Raw genomic sequence first — 15,814 nt, 5'->3', positions numbered from 1 at the left:
GATGATGATGGAGGCATGTTTTTTTTATTTACTTAGGCGAAAATTTTCCTCGGAAAATGGAGAAAAAGGGTTTTCCCAACAAAATTTTTTATTTTCTACTAAAATTGTAGGTAAGTAATTATTTACCAATTATTAAATAACTTGGTGATACAAAGGCCCTTTTGGTATAGATTATGTATTTCCAGAAGCCGATGGCCAAATTGTTAATTAAAAATTTACGTTGGCTATAATAACCATAATAATTATGACACAAAAGAAGAGCTATGATTTTTGTATAGAATGGTACTATACCTATTTAATGTACTTTACAGAATTGAAATTGGACTATTTAAGCGGCCTCAGGAATATTTTAAAATTATAAACAAATTTTTGGCTTATAAACAAATTTTTTCTTTTTTTTTATTAAGCTACTGCCTCGACAACTAATGGCGGTAGGTACGGTGAATTTTTGCAGTTAGGTACCGAGTGTCATGTGTAGTGTGTGTGTGTTCAGTAAGTGTCTTGTTACTTTGCAAAGTCGACGTCATTGTCTTTGCAAAGAGACGCTAATTATATCTGAACGTCTGCGGTCCCTCCGGTGATTACCGATCCCACAAGGACAGAAATTATTTTCATTTATTAATTTATAATAAACGTAAAATTCCTGACCCTGGTGAGATTCGAACTCACGACCATTCGGACCTTTCGATCCAAAGGTAGGCGCTCTTACCACTGAGCCACAGAGGGGGTGGGTAGAAACAAATTGAATATCTCGGCAACAATTAAATTAAATTAATCTCCATGCAGAATTTAATTACGGTGAATTTTTATTTGGGTATTTTTGGTGTAAAGTTAAAATATTTCGAGTAATAGAGCAATAATTAAAATAAAAACACGATTTGAGGGTATCATTTTGTTTATAACAAAGTAGCACACTCTCTGCGAACTTTGGGTACCTATATTATTAATATACAGAGTGGGCCAAAGAAAACAGTCCACCTCGAAATTTGGCAGTATTTATTAGATTTTAAGGAAATGAACAAATAGCTTGATCTTTTATTTAAGGGTGACAAATTTTTAAGGTACATACATCTGTCATTTGTCAACCCCTCCGTTCCACTTCTCCCACCCCTTATTTTTAAATAGGGAATACGGGTCGTGTGCTAGCTCATTTGAAAACTTATTCAATTCTCTATTCAATAATACTAATATTGATATAATTATTTATACAGGGTGTCCAAGAAAAATTATTTTGAATTAAATTAACTGACAAAAAAAGAAGAATGTATGTAATTTATTTAATTCAAAGTACGTTCTACTGCTGACGGAAAACATAAAAAAATGTTTATTTGATACACAAATATTGTTTGTTGCTTAAATTCAATATTCAACCCACCAAGAGGCAGATGGGTGGCAGCTTGCACATTCAAATTAAGCGAAAAGCAATGTTTATTTATCAAAACACAGTTTTTTCTTCTTTTTGTGTCAATTATTTTAATTAAAATATAAAATATTTTTTTCTTGGACCCTGTATAAATAATTAGGTTAATGTTTGTATTACTGAATAGAAAATTGAATAACCTTTTAATTGAGCTAGCACACGACTCTTATTCCCTATTTAAAAATAAGAGGTGGGGGAAGTGGAAGGGGGGGGTTGACAAATGACAGATGCCTGTACCGTAAAAATGTGTCACCCTTAGATAAAAAATCGAGCTATTTCTTCATTTCCTTAAAATCTAATAAATACTGTCAAATATCGAGGTGGCCTCTTTTGTAATTAGCTCAGAGTAAATTGATGACAACGAAGATTAATAACAATGTGACTGACTAAATAAAATTAATAAGAAAGGAAACAAGAAAATGTTATATTTGTTTTATTATAAATTTATTTACAGTACTCTTTTTGATCCAGTTTATAAAACCATATTAATACTGAAGTAATGCAACTCTAGCACGTAAGGGTTTCTGAAAAAAAAAAATAAAAGTTAAAAAAAAAACAATTGATACTCACTCATATACATGTAGGTTTTCCTTAAAGACAATAGTAATAAAAGTCCGTTTGATGTTTAACAGTTTTAATTAATAAAATAGATGACTAAATTATTGTTACTATTAAATTAACGAAATGTAAAAGTGCTTGTGTAATTTGCGACCAATATCTTACGTGTTCTTATTCTTACAAAAAGGAATGTATTTATCGATAATTTGCGTCTAATCAATATAATACCCGTATTAATTCGTCTTTTTACGTGTTATTATAAATAACACGTCTATCGTCGCTGAGATCTTAAAATCGACTGACTGTATATTCCCACACAACCAAAATTCTTTTACTTAATGCTAATCTTCCCCTTTTCATGGTTAAATTAGCTTTCGTGGGAACTAGCCTATTAGTAATAAAAATTGGGTCAAAGGGCTCTCCTTTGTTATTTTTACGTCTTAAAAATAAACAGAATCTGCTCACTCAACTACCACTCGATTAGATACGCCCACCCATCTGTGAATTAGAGCCTCGCCGACAACCACTCGTTTCGTGTTTGTATATACTAATAATTAAAGAAATATGATATACAGGGGAATTTAAAATATAAGGTAAACTATTTACAATCCTACATTCGGCCATCCTGTTCGGAATCCGACTCGGATTCCATGTAGTTATCCATCCACGGCTTCATGTACCCTGCACACGTTGAAGTGCTCTGAGGTCCATCATGGTATCCAGATTTCTTTACCTCGTACCTGTCATTTGGATTCACTTGAACTACCACATACGGTCCTAAATATTTCTTCTGCAGTTTGAGTCCTCCACCAAACTGTGTTCTCTTGATTGCCACTAAGTTCTTCTTTTTGTATATTCTCGGCCTTTTTCTTCGTAGATCATATCTGCGTCTATTTTCCTCTTGAATTTTGACTAACTGACGTCGGCTCTCGTTTCTCAGCATCTCTCTATCTTCATCAAATTGTTTAATTATCTCCTGTTCTATGATCTCCTTCATCCTCAGATCTTCTTTATTCTTCATCTTCGTACCGAACAGTACTTCAAACGGCGTCGACTTTATGCTTCTTTGTTCGCAATAGTCTTAGAATTCCTTCGCCGTAAATGCGGTACCTCTGTCAGATATTATACGGAGCGGATTTCCGAAATCCTTTTGATGTCTCTTCATGCATTCTATAACTTCTTTCGCCTTCGTTGATTTTGTAGGGTAAAACCATGCGAATTTCAAAAAATCGTCAATAATAACCAGAATGTGATTATAGTTTTTGTTAGTCGTAGCTAAAGGTAGAATTCCGCACCAAGCGACCGAGACAGGAGACCGCGACAGGCGACAGATAGGTCGCGATAGGCGATAGTTGGTCGCTGGTCTCGGTCGCGGGCTGCAGAACTACCCTGATATAATTGCATTGAGAGCAGTCGTGGGGAGACTCCGCCTATCTGTCGCCTGTCGCGGTCTCCTGTCTCGGTCGCTTGGTGCGGAATTCTACCTTAAGGGTCCTAAATGGTCAACATGAAACGTTTGTAAAGGCCCATCGATCTTTACTATCGGATGTAACAAACCCTCCTCTTTGTCTTCTTGTTTGCTTCCAAGTATACATTTAACGCAATTCCTTATACAGTGCTCGATTTTTTCTCTAAGCTTTGGAATGTAACATTCTCTTTGAATTAAATCTTGTGTTCTTGTTACAGCAAAATGTCCTACCTCGTGTAATTTTCTAATTACTTCTGTTTGCATTCTTTTCGGAATGACTAACACTTCCTTGCCGTCTTCGTATTTAAAAGGAATATTGTTTTTTATAAAGAAGTCCTCGTATATGCTTCCGTCGTCTTTGTATTGTCAGGTTCGTAACTTTCGACTAATTCCTCTATATCCGTCTTTATTTTTTTATCTTCTGTATGGTTTAGCTGAAAATCATTATTGACTGTCGTCTCGCTAATTACTGTAATCCTCCTTATAAAAGTATCTACTCTTTTTTTTTTAGATAAAATTATTCCGTCTTCTGTTATTGTAACTTCTGCTTGTCTCAGTATATTGTTTCCGATAATAATTTCAACGTCTAGTGCTTCTATTAAAATCCTCTCCTTGAATTTCTACTATTTTATTAAATGAACCTAAAGTTTTAGCTCTCATACCTCCTAATCCACTTAAATCTAATATGTTTTGTGAAAGAATCACGTCATCAAAATATTTTTCAAAAATATCTTCTCGTACTGAACTGATGTCACTTCCTGTATCCAATAATGCACGTAGTGATAATTTTCCAACCTTCAATGTTACCGAGTTTTTATACCCCAAGTTAACAACATTTACATGTCCAGAAGTTGATGGTTCTTCTTCTTTCTCATTGCATCGAAAAGACCTGTGTCCAAACTGATTGCATCTAAAACATTTTACTCCCTTGGCTTTGTCAGGACAATCCGTCAATCTGTGTCCCTCAATCCTACAATTGAAACATTTTTCTTCCTTTTTATTCCTACTTTGAGGCGCTTTTCTTTCATCTCGTCTTACTTCCTCGTTCGTCCACGTCTTTTTATGCGTCTCGGTTTTAACTGATTTTTGCGTCGTCTGTGTTTTAATCAGTTCGTACAGTTTAATCTTCTCTTTAAAATCATTGAAATTTTTGGCACCATAAAGTATTACTTTATTAGCAGGGTCGTCCATAATTCCCTCAATTATATACTGCATTATGACTTCATTTTCGATGTTTCCTCTGCTACCGATTTCTCTCATTTTTAGTACATACTCCTGTACGCTTTCACCTTGTTTCTTCTTTCTATTCATCAGCATTTTGTGTATTTCGGCACTACTTATCTTGTTCTCAAACTCTGTTGTCAGTCTCTTCTTCAAGAGCTTCCAGCTATTAACTTCTTTCTCTGACTGTATATTGTGTATATACAGTTTAGCTATTCCTTTTAGAGATCGTTTGGCAAAAATTAGCATTTGCAAATCATTCCATCCCATCAGATTGGAAATTTCTTTAAAATCAGTGATCCATTTTCCTATGGGATAATCGTCTTTTCCGTCGAAATTTCTTATACTGTCCTCTACGTCTCTAAAAGTTAAGGCAAATGAATCATTCAGTCTACCTCTCGTCATTTTGTTTGATTTTGATCTATTCCTCGTAAATAAATCCGTCGTCCTTTCATCATCCATATCGTCATTATTATTATCGTCGTCGGTAACGTCTTTACTTTCTTCCTCGTGATAAGCGGCTTTATCACTATTTGCGTCGTTATCTGCATTATAGCGATCGTCTTCGGTAACGTCTTTACCGTTTTCCTTGTGATAAACGTCTTTATCACCGTCATCATCGCTAGCGTCTTCGTCTTCATCGTCATTCTCGTCTTCAAGATTGAAGTCGTTCAAAAATGAACAAATACGTTCAATCACGTCGTCTTCTGAACCAGTGTAGTTCAGATCTAAAACACTGCAAACTGCTACTAAGTCCGGCATACTTAGTTTGTTTTTAATGTCGTCTAATTTTGTGGAATATTCCTGGGATTCTTTATCCCACGCAAAATTTGTAAAATTCCGCAAATTCTCCCTAGTTTGTCGCGGCAACCCTTTATCTCCGTACGCGACAACATGCAACGCCTTAACAGCACTTAATGCCGAATTTTTAAGGTTTAAACTAATTTTTGGAAAATCGTTAAGAGTTTGTTTAGACTGAATTTTAAAAAGGTATATAATAATAAAAAAAAAACAAAAATAAAAAGATAAATTATTTTAAACTAAAAAGTTAGATTATTTTTTCCCGTGTGCAAATTGTATTTGTGAACTGTAGAATTGTAGTCGCATTTACTCCAAAATTATCAATATCTACTACAAATAGTAACAAAGTTATGATTTAAAATAAATAAACAAAAAGAAACATTGAAAAAAACAAAAAGAAGTTAATCGTTAAATAATTTATGATAGTTCTTTCTCAACATTCACTGTTTATTGTCAAAGTTTCAGTTCACAGCTCCTCGAAAAAAATAATCTTTGGTCAGATTTCTAATTTCCAGACACCAGACCAAAGTGTCTTGACTACTTTTAAAATATTGGAACAAGCACACCTGATTTCTCCTTGGTAATACTGCTTGCTATGATTGCGTCTCGTCGTCGTCGTCGTCACTGCCCAAACAGCCATCGTATTTGCCTAACAGCGTCGTCTACACTGTACTAGCCTGCTACTCCACCAACACAACCATTCACCAACAGTTCACAAAGTCCGGAAGTCACCAATAGTTTAAAAATCCGAAAATCACCAACAGTTTCCACGTTTCCCGAACAGTCATAAACAGTTTCCAAAAATTACGTCACGTCACCTGAGCCGATTTTTTAATTACACGTCACTTTACGGTATTTCGCGAAATTTATAACGAAATTTTCTTTCTTAGATCCGCAGTTTGAGCCCCCAAGATGTAGATTTTCCTTAAAGACAATCGTAATAAAAGTCCGTTTGATGTTTAACAGTTTTAATTAATAAAATAGATGACTAAATTATTGTTACTATTAAATTAACCAAATGTAAAAGTGCTTGTGTAATTTGCGACCAAAATCTTACGTGTTCTTATTCTTAGAAAAAGAAATGTATTTATCGATAATTTGCGTCTAATCAATATAATACCCGTATTAATTCGTCTTTTTACGTGTTATTATAAATAACACGTCTATCGTCGCTGAGATCTTAAAATCGACTGACTGTATATTCCCACACAACCAAAATTCTTTTACTTAATGCTAATCTTCCCCTTTTCATGGTTAAATTCGCTTTCGTGGGAACTAGCCTATTAGTAATAAAAATTGGGTCAAAGGGCTCTACTTTGTTATTTTTACGTCTTAAAAATAAACAGAATCTGCTCACTCAACTACCACTCGATTAGATACGCCCACCCATCTGTGCATTAGAGCCTCGCCGACAACCGCTCGTTTCGTGTTTGTAAATACTAATAATTAAAGAAATATGATATACAGGGGAATTTAAAATATAAGGTAAACTATTTACAATCATACATACATAAAAATATGTAGGTGTGTATGAACATGAACATAGTCCAAAAACGTCGTGAGTTTAAATCCAGTCGAGATGAAAATTTTTATTAAATAAAAAGATCTTATCTTTGTCGAATTTGTACTCACCCGAGGTACCACACTATTGTGGTACCTCGTTTGAGGGGACATACTATTTTAAGGTCTAAAATCGTAAGCTAATCTTTGTAAAATCATTAAAGCCAACTTTACTTGGCAGCAAGACAATGATTGAACACACACATTAACTAAAACGTAGAAAATGTACAATATGACAATTCGGCTAAAGTACTGAAGCTCACTGAAGCTTCTTCAGCGCTAACTGAAGATACGTGAGATAGCTGAGACAGTAGACATCTCAAAAGATCTCGTTGGTCATATCCTGCATAAAATTTTGCGCATAAAAAGCAGTCGGCGCGATGGCTGCCGCATTTAGCTCCGAACAATAAACTCAACCATGAGACCACTTCAGAGCAGTGTCTAATGCAGTTTAAGCGTAACTCAAATGAGTTTCTACGTTGTATCATAGGACATCTTGGATTTTAAAGCACCCTAATATATCTGTGTAGATATTGGCATTGAATCCGACCCGGGCCGACCGTCACATGTAACACCGTTACAATTTTTTGTGATATTATATTTGTGGGTGAAATGTATCATTTTTGTGTATTTTAGGTATGTTCTAATATGTTATGTATATATCGGTTTTTACTTGATTATTTTAAATCATTGTGACGTTTAACTTGCTAGAAACCTTGTAATATTGTGTACCTACCTAATGTGTTAAAAGTAAGTAATTTTGAAACACCAATTAAGTAAAGTTGATTATGTTGTTGTTTTCACCAATTTTGAAAAAATGTGAAAACATTGAATTGTCCACGTCCGTCTGTCCGTCCGTCCATCTTGTCTGTCTGTTTGCAAACTCAACTCCTTCGTCATTATACCAGGTAGAATGACAAATGAGGTGTCAAATGAAAGCTTATCCAAGGATGGTACTAAAGGTGAGAAATTTAACCTAGGCTGTCTGTCCGTCTGTCTGTCCGACCGCGTATATGATTCCTTCGTCACTGTACCAGGTAGAATGACAAATGAGGTGTCAAATGAAAGCTTATAATCCAAGGATGGTACTAAAGATGAGAAGTTTGACATAGGCTGTCTGTCCGCCTGTCCGTCCGACCTGGTATAGTGACGGAGGAGTTATATTCGCGGACAGAGAGACAGACGGACAGACAACCTAGGTCTAATTTCTCACCTTTACTACTATCCTTGGATTATAAACTTTCAGTTGACACCTCATTTGTCATTCTACCTGCTATAGTGACGGATGAGTTATATTCGTGGTTGGACGGACAGGCGGACAGACAGCCTATGTCAAATTTCTCACCTTTAGTACCATCCTTGGATTATAAGCTTTCATTTGACACCTCATTTGTCATTCTACCTGGTATAGTAACGGAGGAGTTATATTCGCGGTCAGACAGACAGACGGACAGACAACCTAGGTCTAATTTCTTACCTTTAGTACTATCCTTGGATTATAAGCTTTAATTTGACACCTCATTTATCATTATACCTAGTATAATGACGGAGAAGTAAATGTTATTATTCTATTATTCTTGTAGGTACATTTAACATTAATTGAAATTATGAAAGAAATATATAGAAAACAGCATGGCAACACTGTACATAAAAATTCAGCCACATTCAGCTGTGCCGGCTGTGCGTTACATAGGGTGCTTTAAAATCCAAGATGTCCGTTTCATAACCGTCGACGAAACATGGTTCACTGGCATACATTAGAGACCAAGGAGTGGTCCATACAGTGGACGTCACCCCGCGAACGTGCTCCGAGGAGGGCGAAGACTGTCCACTGTCCAATCGGCCGGAAAGCTGATGGCCATCATTTTCTGAGATTCACAAGGTGTGATCTACAGGGTGGGGCATTAGTATGACAAAGTCCGATTACTCATTTGCCGTATGAGATAAGAAAAAAAGTTGTGTAGATAGAAGTTGGCGCATACATAGTACCATAATTTAAAAATATTTTCAAATATACAGGGGCGTGCGTATTGACAGGGTGACACAAACTTTTGTTTTTTTAAATGGAACACCCTGTATGTTTTTTACATTTTTGAATTCTCCTTAATGTTTCCTTTCTTAAAATATGTGGTTTTGTAATATTATACGAGCTAGTTTAAAAGTTAGTTACGTTTTTTTGTTAATTTCGTAGCAATATCTACACCCTGTAGAATTGTAGTGATTTGACATCAAATTTTCCGTTTATATTCAAACGATTTTTACTATAGTCTACTACTGTTAATTATGAACAGTATAGCGAAATGTTTAATTTTAGTATACAGGGTGGGTCGCAACTAGGAATGAGTATTTTCTGAGTATTCATAAAAGTAAAACTCTGTATTTTAGTATTGTAATGAAATGATATTTTATGGTACTTTTTATTTTTTAGCATTCCCTATACCTAAGTGCTTTAATTTGTAAGTTATTCATGATTCTTTAAGCCAAACATTAATTGCAAAAAAAAATACATGAAATTTTATTAGGTGGCCGTGAAAATATCCAATCAAAAATAATTTTTTGAAAAAATAATACAAAATAATCTAACCTGATCCTTAATTTATTAATATTGGATGTGATATCCAAATACATTCGTAGTTAAGGTTCTTGATGCTTAATATTAATCAAACATACAAAATTCTTCCTAGTTGGCTATGACACAAAATTTGCTTAAACATTTGACATTATACTATTAATATAGTTCAGTTAATTCGTTACCATTACTAATATTAATTTTTCTAATGAGTAACTGATTAAAGTGGCTTTGTGCTAGGAGAGTATAACAAAAATAAGCTACTTGCAATAAAAATTTATCATCAGCAATTCCCTGATAGACGACAACCGAAATAAAAAACTCTTGAAAGTATACTAAGACGGTTTCAACAGACTAAATACTTAGATTGTAAGAACGGTTGTACTTGTACTGATATGCAGATCCTCAGTGACACTAAGAATAACATTTAATTCCTGCTTTCTTCACTTACAATAGTTTTTGTTCGATAAGATTTATCATAATATAAGTGTCCAGTTCGTTGAAACCATTCTAGTATAATTTTAAACGTTTCTGTTCTTAGCTGTCGTCTATCAGGGAATTTCCGATAAAAAATTCTTATTGCTAGTAGCACATTTTTGTTATACTCCATTAGCACAAAAATCTTATCAGTCCCTCATTAGAAAAATTCATATTAGTAACGGTAATAATTTCTAAGGAAATTTAGTGTCATAGCCGATTAGGTAGAATATTGTATGTTTTTAATAATATTTTGCGCACCAACAATCTTAATTACGGGTCAAATAAACGTCAAATTGAAAGGCAGTTTATTTAGAAGTCCTCCTAAAAATTATTAATTTTTAAGGTTTTTTCTTAACTTTTTGAGTATTGCTAGTTGTATAAAGAAGTACTAAACTAGTGCTCTGTAAGAAAGTGTGAAATTTCGCGACAAGAAGTTAAATTTCAGAAAACAAGTAATATGGAAGGTATACCACCTGAACCTCCAGATAAAGAGAAATTTTATGTAGAAATGGAAGGAGATGGGATGATGGAATATGAGGAATTAAATAAAAATAGGCTAAATAATAAGGTAACAAACAAACAAAACCAAACAAGTAGCATTATTGAGGTAAGTAACAAATTTAGTTCCAATAACGATGAAACTTTGACAAATTTAAATCAAACAGATAAGTCAGGTAAGCAAAATTTAAATAAAGTAATAAATTTAAGATTAAAACATAGATATCAATTTGGAGACAATGCACCTTATATAGTACACATAGAAAATAAAAACGGTAACATTGGTCGATTACACAGGATCGGCACGGCCCGTTTGATTTTAAGTGCAGTACCTGAAATTGAAAATAATATCACACAAATTACAGTAGTTGGTAGAAATAAAATCAAGGTAGAACTAAATAATTTTGCTAGTGCTAATAAATTAATTGATTCTGAAATTCTAAAAAGCAAACAGTACGAGGCATATATTCCAACGTTTTTTACTCAAAAGAAAGGTGTTATAAAATTGGTAGATAAAGAGATAGAAGATAATGATTTATTATTATTAATTAAACCTAGATTTGGAATTAAGTTCGAAGTATTACATGTAAAAAGAATTATGCGGAAAGTGACTCAAGATAATGGTAATACTATTTATGTAAAAACAGGAACCGTAATTGTCACTTTTAAAGGTCAGTCTATACCAAAAAATGTAATAATAGAAAAAATGATATACGAGGTGGAAAATTATACACCCAGAATAATCCAATGTTTAAAGTGTTTGAGATTTGGGCATATAAGTGCTCAATGTAGAGGAAAAGATAGGTGTGAAAGATGTGGCGAAGAACACAACAAATCTAATTGTTCCAATCCGAATAATTTACTTTGTGTATTGTGCAAAGGAAACCACAGCGCTACTGACAAGGGAGCAGATTGTACAGAAAGACAAAAACAGGAATATATTAAAAAAGTTATGAATAATGAAAATATAACATATTATGAAGCTAATAATAAATATAAAAAATATTATTCAACAGTAAGCAAAGGACAAGAAAATATTTCTAATAAATATAAAATATATAAACGAAAACGATCAAGTAGTATTGATTCTAGTAGTGTAGATAAAGAAACAATGGAAGCACGCAGAAAAATTTTGCAAACACCAAAAGTACAAAGTCAGCCTTGTTATAATCTTAATAATCCCATTTATTCTACCAAAACACAAACACAAAACGATAATCAAAATAATATAGGAGAAATAATAGTAAATTTTATTTCAGCAACATTAAATCAAATTAATCACAACTTAGATAAAAAAACGTTGGAATTATTAAAAAACAATATTTCACAATTATTATTACCTCGTGATGGCTAACGTTTCATTTCTTCAATGGAATGCGAGATCAATTAAAACAAATAAGGGATATTTAGAAAAATTCTTGTATGACAATAAAATAGATATAGGATTAATATCAGAAACTTGGCTAAAAAAAAGTAATTTTATTAACTTTACTGGTTATAATGTCTTTAGGAATGATAGAGATGACGGATATGGTGGAGTAGCCATAATTTTAAAAAAATTAATTAAATTTTACAACAGTCCTACTTTTCACCAAATCAATGACATAATGTGCAATAGCATATCAATTAAAATTCAATCCGGCAAAAAGATAAACATTTATTCAATATACGTAAAACCCAATCTTAAAATCACAGTAAATGAATGGAAAAAGTTTTTTAATAGTCTAGAGAAGCCTTTTATCATTGGTGGTGATTTTAATAGCCACAATTATGTTTGGGGTTGTAGTACTGTAGACACTATAGGAAAAAATCTGTTAGAAGCTATTGAGGACTGTAATCTTGTAATTTTAAATAATGGTAAAGAGACTTTGATGCGTAGATCGAATAGCAATAATAAATCTGCAATAGATCTTACAATATGCTCAGCAAATATTAGTCATTTTTTCGATTGGGATGTTGTGGACGAGACATTAGGTTCAAACCATTTTGCTATTGTTATTAAGTCAAATATTAATGTCAATAAAGCGGAATGTGTAAATACAAAATTCCAGTGGAACATAAATAAAGCGGATTGGTCTCTTTTCTCTTCTATCACTGATAATTTCATGGAAATTGATAATAATTTAAGTTACCAACAATTTTTAAATAAATTAAATGAATATTGTAAGATATGTATACCGGAGAAGAGAACAGGGACTAATCCACGATTTAGAAAAACTTGGTGGAATGACAATTGTAAAAAGGTAATACAAGAACAAAAACTAGCCTTACGCAAGTTTAAACTACAGTCTAATATACAAAATTATATAAATTATAATAAATGTGTAGCAAAAACCAAAAAAGTTGTATTAGAGAGTAAGCGTAATGCATGGAGAAATTTTTGTAAAACTTTAAACAAAAATACACCAATTAAAGATATTTGGAATCAAGCCAAACGATTACAAAACATTTTTAAACCACAAGTAAATCCAGTGACGGAAGGAGAATGGGTTGAGGAGTTTTTAAGAAAATTATGTCCAGATAATATATTTTCAAAAATTAATGTAATGGAAAGGAAAAATTCTAACCATCCACTTTCAGTTCCATTTAGTTTCTGTGAATTAGAAATAAGCCTTAAGAATAAGAAAAATACTTCTCCAGGTATAGATAATGTACATTATATTATGTTGGCCAATTTACATCAAAAAGGAAAAGAAACACTATTAAATTTTTTTAATCAAATATGGCTATCAGAAGATATTCCAGATAACTGGAGAGAGTACTGGGTGATTCCTATTCTCAAAACAAATCGGAATCCTGATTCAGCAGAATCTTATAGAGGTATTTCATTGAGCTCCTGCATAACAAAAACACTGGAAAGAATGATAAAACTTAGGCTCGAAAGTTGGCTAGAAAAAAACAATAAATTATCACAAACACAATTTGGATTTCGAAAAAATCATTCTACTGTGGAAGCAGTGAGCCATTTGGTAACAGATATCAATTTAGCGTTTACGAAAAATTCTTCAGTAATAGCTCTTTTATTAGATGTCGAAGCAGCATACGACAACGTTAATTTAAATATACTATATAACAAAATGATACAAATAGGTCTGCCAGAATGTTTCTGTCAAAAAATAATAAAATTGTATGACTGTAGAAAAATTTATATATCGGTAAATAATAACACATTTGGTCCAAGACTAGCGATGGGTGGTTTACCTCAAGGAGGAATATTAAGCCCTTTGTTATATTTAATTTACACTTCTGATATAGAAAAAAATTTACACTCAACAAAAATTTTACAATTTGCAGATGATATAGTTATTTATCAAGAAAACATTAAAATAGAAAATGCAGTCAAATCCATTGAAGAAGGAGACAAACATATTAAAATATGGAGTGAATTACATGGACTAAATATATCTGATTCCAAAACCAAATTATGTATTTTTACAAGAAAACGAAAAGAAATACCCAATTACATCTTAATAAACAATATATCCTATCCTGTACAAAGTTATGTTAAATATTTGGGTATTACTCTGGATAGACAGCTTCTCTGGAAAGAACATATAGACCATATAGTTAAAAAAACAGAAAAAGGAATAAACCTTCTTCGATTCGTATCACACTTACGTTGGGGAGCAGATCCAAATATTTCATTGTTGTTATTTAAAAATAATATAAGAGCTATATTCGACTACGGATCAATATTATACAGTGACGCATCACAGTGTCATTTAAGTAAAATAGACAAAATCATTAATAAATCCCTTAGATTGTGTATAGGAGCCCTAAGAAGTACACCGATAAATAATCTACAAGTTGAATGCTGTGAAATACCGATGGATATAAGACGAAAAAAACTTGGCATCAGCCTTTTAGTTAGATTGTATGAAAAAAAGGCAATTTTAATTTCCAAAATACATCAACTGTTTTTAGCAGACTTGACGGAAAAATATTGGATAAAAAAGAAAACTCTAAATATAGTAGATTTATATTCAAAAATGATAATATATGATAAACAACTTTATAAATATGACATACACCCAAATTATAATATCGACTTTAATACTATGGAACAAGTTCAGGTATGCTTTTTAAGGGACTATAGCAATTTGCCTCTATCTTTAAGAAAATTAGTGTTTATCTCAGACAGTTCACAAATGTTCAAAGATTGTTTTATGCTATATACAGATGCATCAAAAAATATCGAAGGTGTGGGGTGTGCCTATTGGGACAGCAGTAATAAAATTAGTAAAATGTTTAAACTAAATTCTATTATGAGTATATACACAGCTGAATTAATAGCGATAATGGAAGCACTAAAATATTTATCTAATATAAATCAATCAAAGTTTATAATTTTTAGTGACAGTAAAAGTTCTCTTAGTAAAATTAGTGCTATAAATCCTAAATCAAAAGTGAACTACATTGAATTATATATCATAAATAAAATTATAGAACTTCAGCAACAAGGAAAGTCTGTTAAATTGGCATGGGTTAAAAGCCACTGTGGAATAACTGGAAATGAAATGGTAGATGAATTGGCTAAAAACGCGGTGACACAAGGAGTATTAACCCATTATCTTTGTACGCCAAAAGATATTGAATCAAATTTATTCAAAGAGATTAAGAAAGAATGGAAAGAAAGGTATATTGATGAAAACGCAAATACAGGAAACCACTACAGATCCATCAGAAACTATATAACGGATAAACCTTGGTTTTCTAAAATGGAGTCGACAAAAGATATGACAAGAACCATATGCAGAATGAGATTTGACCACTGTCTTACTCCATCATATTTATTTAAAATTAATATAGCTGATAGTCCACAATGTATTTGTGGACAGTTGGGCAATCTACAACACAAAATTTTGACATGTTCTCTTATCTCTAATAAAGTTAATATGTTTTTAAATTCACTGTATTCTTTGACTGATGTCCACCATCCCGTTAATTTAAATTATTTATTAACATTAGAAAATAATGAGTTGGTATACCGACTATTGTATAAACATATTTTAGATATTAAGCTTAAATTGTAATTGTAAAATATAGAGTAAGTATTTCTTGTAAATTGTTATATGTTAAAAGATAAAGAAAAGAAAAGAAAAAAAAGAAAAAGAAAAGAAATATAAAAAAAAATAAAAAAAAAATAAAAAAAAAACAAAAAAAAAGAAAAAAAAAATATAAAAAAGATATATAAAAAAAAATAGAAAAAATATATAATAATTAAAAAAATATAAAAAAA

At 32.2% G+C, this 15,814-nt stretch overlaps 1 protein-coding gene across 3 annotated transcripts in view; it reads right to left on the bottom strand.

Moving 5' to 3' along the window:
- Window positions 1-1,825: 1,825 nt before the first annotated feature.
- Window positions 1,826-15,814, bottom strand: part of LOC114339893 (nose resistant to fluoxetine protein 6-like) — a 123,646-nt gene continuing 109,657 nt past the window's right edge. For all 3 annotated transcript variants that reach the window (XM_050645511.1, XM_050645514.1, XM_050645513.1), the window contains one exon: window positions 1,826-1,944. The gene's annotated coding sequence lies outside the window, so the exon portion shown is untranslated. The remainder of the gene's footprint in view (window positions 1,945-15,814) is intronic.

Source organism: Diabrotica virgifera, chromosome 3 (assembly GCF_917563875.1).
Source record: "Diabrotica virgifera virgifera chromosome 3, PGI_DIABVI_V3a".
Classification (NCBI taxonomy): domain Eukaryota; kingdom Metazoa; phylum Arthropoda; class Insecta; order Coleoptera; family Chrysomelidae; genus Diabrotica; species Diabrotica virgifera.
This window is presented reverse-complemented; position numbering and strand designations above follow the sequence as displayed.